This window comes from Triticum dicoccoides, chromosome 5B (genome assembly GCF_002162155.2).
Source record: "Triticum dicoccoides isolate Atlit2015 ecotype Zavitan chromosome 5B, WEW_v2.0, whole genome shotgun sequence".
NCBI classification, from domain to species: domain Eukaryota; kingdom Viridiplantae; phylum Streptophyta; class Magnoliopsida; order Poales; family Poaceae; genus Triticum; species Triticum dicoccoides.
Window position 1 is genome coordinate 541,158,052 of NC_041389.1, and position 8,377 is coordinate 541,166,428.

The following is an 8,377-nucleotide window of genomic DNA, read 5'->3' on the forward strand; positions in this document are numbered from 1 at the left end:
CAACGGATCGATTCGGTCTCGCCGGAGGTCCTTGCGACGACGAGGGAGAAGCGCTGGTGGGAGCGTGCGAGGAGGGTCATGGACGACGCGTTCTCATGGTCCGAGTGCACCCGGGAGTGGAAGGAAGCAGTGGAAGATCTGGATCCAGAGGATGGGAGGATTCGAGGGCCCGGAGATATGTTAAGGTTTGCAAGGACCATGTCAATCGGGAGCTGCTGAATCTCGCCTGGCGCATCTATTTCGAGGGCACTTGGGAGAAGAAGCGCAGGATGCCGCACCCGAGGGAATCGCCATTGGAATTCGTCAATTGGGCGAGGAGAGAGGCACGTTCTGGAGATCCGTAGAGGGAAGAGCGGTGGAGCTGTATCCTCGGTCTAATGCCGGTCAGGCCCCCATCAGCCGCGGAGCAAGTCGATCCCCTCCCCTACCCCTCGCCTCCGCCGGCTTCGGATTGAGGCAACAACCACTGGGATCTTCGGCCACATTAGATAAGGAATCGGAACCAGCCTTAGATTTTGATTTCCGGGACGCAAAGCGGACGAGCGAGAAGATTCGCCCTCGGAACTTCTCTGCTTACCATTTGGATCATGACTGTGCGCATGGGTGCAGATCACAGTGGAGCCCCCGGGAGGACAGATCGAATTGGTGTGCAGAATTCGTGTGTGGTTGCGGATAAGCCACCATCCGAAATTGGGGGCGACTCTGTACGCAGTCAGGTTCCTTCTGAAGTGATGGTCGAGGATCAGCAATCCACATTGTTCATCGCTGATGCGGCAGTTCGTGTTGAATCCGGGCGAGATAACAGCGATTGCGTGAATAGAGCTCTTCAGCACTCTGCGCTGCAGCACAGGATGGACACTGCATTGCTAGTGCTCCAACATTCAGGCGGATTTGATTTTCTGTTGAAAAAGGAGCGGGGGAAAAAGTGCAGCAAAAAGGCGGCTGACGGGGACGCCGACATGGCACTTATCGAGTTCCACCGTCAGCTCTGGCTGCCTATAAATTAAGACCATTTTGAGGCTCCCAGCAACCCTAATTCGCTCCCAATCCCCCCAAACACTGCCGCCACCACCACCCCGCACCCTGCCATGGCAGACGGAGGCCGAGAAAGAGGGCTCAACAAAGGGAAAGGAGGGAGAGGGGATGGAAATTCGGGCTGGGGACAAGATCACTCGCAGATGCCGCCGCCAATGGACCCTCCACCGCAGCAGTTTTTTGGCTATGGCTTCCAAGGGCCGCCTCCGCAATGAGGTTTCCCAGGTGGCTTCCCCCACCCTTTCCAGCAGCAGGCGTGGGGGGGAGGGCCACCGCAACCGTGGTTCGTTCCTCCGGCTCAGGGCGCACACCCGCAAGGCTCAATAGGGGGTGCGGATCTGCCGCAAGATAGAAGCAACTCAGGGAACCAACAAGGCCCAGGCAAAAACCAAAGTAAGAATTCGCAGCGCAGGAAGCAGGATCAGATCCAGAAAACTGCCCCAACTAACTCCACTGGCCTGATGTCTTATGCCATGGTGACCTGCTACAACTGTGGTGAACCAGGTCATCACAAGGATAAGTGTGAGAGACCCAAGAACTGCTTCATTTGCAAGATGGTTACTCATGTTGTTGATGACTGCCCTGTTAGGAAGAAAGCCCACCTCACAGCTAGGTATGTGGGGAGTGCAGCACAGGGTTTAGGATTTTACCATGTTGATGTTCCAGATGTCAATGACCAGCACCTGGATAGTCTGAAGAATGTTGGGATAGTGCTTGTAGAATCAGGGGAGGTCAATAAACAGGAACTAGCTGAGGAGTTTGCTGACATCTACAAGACTAATTGGCCATGGCCTATCAATGCCCTGGATGATTGGACTTTCTTGGTGAAATTCCCTCCAGAAATAAATGTAGCGCATGTGGCAAGCTATCCCTGTTTTGGCTTGAAGAAGGATAATGTGATTGTTAATGTAGAGGTCTGGAAAGGTAATGTGGAAGTAGAGGATGACTTGCAGGAGATCTGGATCAAGATCAAGAAGATGAAGCCTAAATGGTGTGAATGGTCAATGCTTGATCAAATCACTTCCACCCTGGGGGTGTTGTTGGATGTAGACTGGCAGCACAATTTCAAATCCTTCTATGAAACAGTCAGGGTCAAGATCTCATGCAAGGATCGCACTAAGATTCCAGCAGAGAGGCTTTTTGGCATCAAGGGTAAAATCTACAGACTGTTGTTTGAAGTTGAGTCAACTGATAGTGATGAAGCCATAGCTGCAACCAACCCTTCGATGGAGACCAATACTTCTGTGGAGATATTGTCCAAAGATAGTGCCTCAAATGATGGGAGATCCCAGCATGGATCCAGGATTGGTTCCGATTCTGGCTCCCTTACTGGGACTGGTAACTCTGCCCACAGAACTCAAGTCACAGGGCAACAACACTCCCATGAGGCCTCCACCCCAACCTCCATGCTCAGGAACCAACTGCCTAAATCTCAGTACCTATCCAGGATTCAAGCTCTTGAACAATTGCTCAATTCAGAGCAAGATGACTCTGTGGGATTTAACCTGTTGAGGGAAATGGAACTGGTAGGGGAAGATGAGATTGAGACTGATGATGATGAGAATGAAGTTTTGGATGCCACCACTGAAAATAATCAACCTGAAGAGCAATATGAGATTGATTTCCCTGCCATGAACACTACTGCTGACACCAAGAAGTGGGGCCCTGTCCAAGCTGCCAGGACAAGTTCAAGGATTGCTGGTGACAAGAGGACCATCATGGAGAAAGCCCAGCAGCTCAAGGAAGTCCAGAACTTGGAGGTCCAGAAACCACATGGTAAGAATCAAAATTCTTTTAACATGTTTTATGATTCTGCTTTCCTTTCAATTGCCACTAGCATTGGTGTAGAGGTTGATCCAAGACAAGGATCTAGTACTTCCTCTTCACACACTGTGGTGGGACTACACAAAAATCAGACCATGACTGAAGGTCATGTGTCTGAACCTGCAATATTGACCCCTGACCCACCATCAAGTCCTAATGAGGGTCTCTGTTCACTAGTTAGGAAGAATAGGCGGGGCAAGCACCCCAGGACAGAGGTGATTAAATGAATGCCTTATTCTGGAATGTTAGGGGTATTTCAGCTGCAGGCAGAAAACCTCTCATTTTAGACACTTTAGCCAAAACCCATGCCAATGTCATTGGTTTTCAGGAAACCAAAAAGGAAGAGTTCTCCCCTTCCTATCTTAAATCTTTAACAGGGCATAGGGATTTTGCCTGGCATCACCTCCCTGCCACAGGCACTGCTGGGGGCATCCTGGTGGGAGTGGAGCAAGATGTCTTTGAGGTGATCTCCTGGTCACACTTAAATTTTTCTGTCAGTTGTGAGCTAAAGCACAAAGCCCTGGGTCATATTTTTAGGGTAATTGTAGTATATGGCTCCTCTTATGAGGAGGGCAAGGCAGCTTTTATTTCTGAGCTACACTCTTTGTTTGTAGACAATCACTTGCGCACCCTAATTGGATGGGACTTTAATCTAGTTAGGAATGCTAAAGAGAAAAGTAATGGAGTAATCAATCATAGATGGAGCAATAATTTCAATGCCTGGATTGAGATGTGGGGACTGCTGGAGATCAAGCTCTCTAGCAGAAAATTCACTTGGGCTAATAACCAAGTGGACCTCATCATGTCTACTATTGATAGACTCTTCTGCAATACTGACATGGATGCTCTTTTTCCTCTAGCTACATGTAGATCTTTACCTAGATGTGGCAGTGACCACACACCCCTCCTTTGGGATTCTGGAATTAATGTCCAACCTAGGAAAAGTAGTTATAAGATGGAAAAATGGTGGCTGCTTAGAGCTAATTTTTCTGATCTTATTCTCAAAATTTGCTCTGAACCTAACAATGCCATATCTAGCATAGATAATTGGCAGATCAAGGTTAGAAGCCTCAGGAGAATCACTAAAGGCTGGAACTCCAATGAAGAGGCTAATCTTAGAAGATATAAAAAAATCTTAGTGGAGGAGTTTGACACTTTAGATGTCAAATCTGAAACCTCTGATCTTTCTAAAGGGGAGTTCAACAGAATGAAATTTATTCATACTGAACTCCAAAAAATTTGGCTTCAGAAAGAAACTAAAGCTAAACAGAGATCTAGAGATAGAGATATTAAAGAAGGAGACAGAAACACTGCATACTTCCATGCAGTGGCTAATCAAAGGAGGAGGAAAACCCTCATCCACTCCTTAGATGGCCCCAATGGGCCTGTCAATGATATTAAAGATATGCTTGGTGTAGCTGAAGACTTCTATAAAGATTTGTTTTAAAAAGAGCACAATAGTGGCTTCATGCCGAGCTCTGGCTTTTTCTCTGCAGAGGAATTAGTCACACCTGCAGAGAATGAGACCCTAGAATCACCTTTTACTGAAGAAGAGATTAAGAAAGTAGTCTTTGACTCCTACCCTGATGGTGCCCCTGGACTAGATGGGATTCCCTTCTTCTTTTACCAACATTTTTGGGAGGTGATCAAGGTGGATCTTATAGCCATGTTTAATGATTTTCATAAGGGAGAGTTGGACATACATAGACTCAACTTTGCCATGCTCTCCCTCATTCCTAAGGAACCTGATGCTACTTCCATGAAGAAGTTTAGACCCATCAGCTTACTTAACTGTAGTTTCAAATTTTTTACTAAGGTCCTCACCAACAGGCTGACTAGGATTCTCCAGAGGCTTATTGCCAGTAACCAATCTGCCTTCCTCAAAGGCAGATACATTCTGGAGAGCGTGGTCACTGCCCATGAAGTAGTGCACTCAGTCCATTCTGGGAAAAAACAAGGTTTGGTTATGAAACTGGATTATGAAAAAGCCTTTGATAAAGTAGACCTTGGTTTCCTCCTGGACCTCCTCAAAAAAAGAGGCTTTGGTGATACTTGGATTGATTGGATCCAACAGATCACCCATAATGGCTCGGTTGGGGTCAAAATTAACAATACTGAGAGTGACTTCTTTTTGGCTGGCAAAGGACTCAGACAGGGGGATCCTATTTCCCCATTACTTTTCAACTTAGTAGTAGATGTGCTGACCAAGAGGCTGTCCAAAGCAGCTAGCTATAACTTGATTGCTGGATTATGTGCGGAAGCCTGCAATGGAGGGATCATTTGTCTGCAGTATGCTGATGATACCCTGCTCTTTTTAGATAATGACCTTACCCATGCCTCCAACCTCAAAACTATCCTCACCTGTTTTGAGCAGGTTTCTGGCATGAGGATCAACTACTCTAAGAGTGAGTTGATCCCAATTAACATGGAAGACTGTGATTTCTTGCACTTTCTTGCTGCCCTAGATTGTAAGGGGGGGTCTTTCTCTATTAAATATCTTGGCATCTCCCTGCACCATGACAAGCTTAGGAAGGAGGATATCCAACCTCTCATAGATAAAATTATGAAAAGAATTGCTGGTTGGAGAGGTAAGCTCCTCTCTTATAAAGGTAGGCTCATTCTGATCCAGGCTTGCCTGGCCAGTATTCCAATCTATCTTCTATCCTTCTTTAAGTTCCCCAAATGGGCGATTGAGATGATCAACTCTTAAATGGCCAACTGTTTGTGGAATGATTTTGAAGGCCATAGGAAGCTTCATCTTGCCAACTGGAACATGGTGTGTATGAAGAAAGAATTTGGAGGCTTGGGAATCCCAAACCTCCAAGATGTCAACTTATGTTTACTAGGTTCCTGGGTGAAGAGATACTATGAGAGTGAAGGAAAACCATGGAAAATGATCTTTGATCACAAGTACATGTCTAGTAAGATTAATATCTTTGCTCCTAACCTAACCCCCAGTGCCTCCAGATTCTGGAAGGGGCTGAAAACCACTATCCAAGCACTTAAACTTGGTTATAGGTGGAAAGTTGGGTCGGGTGAAAAAGTTAGGTTTTGGGAAGACACCTGGTTTGGTACCTCCCCACTGGCAGTGCAATTCTGGCTTATCTACTCAATTTGTAATGAACAAACCAATAGTGTCAGGGAAGTATGGGATGGTACGCAACTTAGGCTCACTTTTAGAAGGATTTTTGATGATAGACTCATGAAACAGTGGTATCAGTTAGTGGAGATAACTAGTAGCCTGACCCTTACCAATGAAACGGATGCCCTTGTCTGGCAGTTAGAGAACATGGGGGTTTACTCCACTAGCTCACTTTACCATGTGATTAATTTTAGGGGGGTGCAACCAGTCTTTATACCCTCGGTGTGGAAGCTAAAAGTTCCACCAAAAATCCATGTCTTCCTGTGGCTCCTTGCCAACAACAAGCTAATGACCAGGGATAACCTCAGGAAAAGACAGATTATTAAGCCGCTTGAGTGTGTGTTCTGCTCTAAGGCTGAAACATGCTCACAATTGCTTTTGGACCGTGTGGTCTCTAGGCAGATCTGGCCTCTGGTCTCAAATCACTTCGGGGTGGATACTGGAACTGATTTTGAATCAGTGGCCAGACTCTGGATTGCTGGCAAAAAACACTCTGCTCTCAACACGGCCAATGCAGCTGTACTTTGGTGTATTTGGAAATATAGGAACTCTACGATTTTCAATAACACCATGTGGACATCCATTAAGCAGGTGATGAGGCTGATTCTAAAAACCATCAAGAACTGGGTGATCCTGTCTTCGGATGGGGCGGCAGAAAGGCTGGAGGCCTTCTCGACACACCTGGCGACCGATCTGAGACAACCACTCATGATCGGTGGCTGATCATGAAGCTCGCTGGAGCCCCGTTGGTGATTCCATGGGACAAGCTGAAGATCTCTGACGACGCAGTGGGCTTCTCGTCCCCCTCCAAGAAGCGTTCAGAAGCTGCTTCGCTGTCGAGTCCGACCTCGACACTGGTGGCTGCCTGGTCCCCTCAGGCGGTGACAGCACCGCCGCGAAAAGCGCGCAAGGCATCCCAGGAGCTGATCTACATCTGATACTAGCAGTGCCTGTGATCCGGTTGCTTTACCTTTGTACTGGCTTAAAGCCATTGTTTCTTCTTTTCTGAACTGCTCCTCTTAGTGAGCTTATGTAATAACTGAATCTGATCTGAATTTGGTTTCATTAATATAATGGAACCGGGGAAAGGCTCCCTGTTCTTCTAAAAAAATAATAGAACATGACGCAGTTCGATAGCAACTATTACTACTTCCTCCGTCCGAAAAAGCTTGTCCCTCAAATGGATGTATCTAGCGCCACTAGATACATCCATTTGAGGGACAAACTTTTTCGGAAGTACCACAATACATACATTAGAGCGTCGCCAACAGAAGCGCTATATAAGCGACGCGCGGTATAAGAACTGTTTTTAGCGTGCGCGGACCCGATTTGAAGTCTCCAGCGGCCGCACAAAAAACGCGCGCGCGCTATAACTAATGTAGCACGCGTATCAAAAATGCATCGGGCGCAGCATATTTAGTGCGCCCGATTGCGCGCGCTGCAAACTCTGGACCATTGCAGATGGGACCGCTTGGATTGGGACCGCTGGACTCGCGCGCGCAGCATATTTTGCAGCGCTTGTTGGAACAAACGTTTTCTAGCGCCCTAAAAAAACTAGCGCGCTGTAAACCTGTTTTTTGGGCACCGCACATTGGGCGGCTGTTGGAGATGCTCTTAGTAGTCGTTTTTGTTCTTGGCCCGAAAACAATGATGCAACAACCTACATAGGGAAGGAAGCTAGCCAAGTATCCATCAATGACTCTCCTGGCTCCTTCGTGTTACTTGCAGCTAGTTAGCCAACTATATCAATCGAGCTTTTACTCTGTTGGGCCAGTCGATGGACGTGAAATTGCAGAGGCGTTGGCGAGGTCAATGTGCTCTTGAACGAACTTGTCCAAGGTTTTCCTGTGGTCGATGAAGGCCATGAAGTTGTACTCATAGATCGCCATAGTGTTGCCTTCCAAGATGACCTTCTCACTGAGTTCGATGAAAAGGTCGAGCTGGTCATGCACGATGAGGCTCTGTGCACCGAGAGCGACCTCCAGGAAGAACTCCGCAGGCGCAGTGTTCTTCGATGATCACCTTCCTTTGACACGAAAGGAAAGAAACTGCCCACGTCAATCAAGAAAGAAAGAAAGGAAAGCACTTTCTCTTCCATGATCACCTTCCTTTGGTACGAAAGGAAAGAAACTGTCCACGTCAATCAAGTAAGAAAGAAAGGAAAGCAACTGCTGCATCATCACTCCGCCCCCAATGGATCCGGCTTGCCTGCTCCCTCCCCATGCTCCCATCCGTACTCCCACTTCATCCTACGACTGTCCTTTTTTCTTTTTCCTTTGTAATCTAATCATCTCCTCCCCTGATTTTAAGGAGGTGGGGCCGGGCCTTATTTTGTTCCAATCAAATCAAGTCACGTATGTAGGAGCACAGATGGGC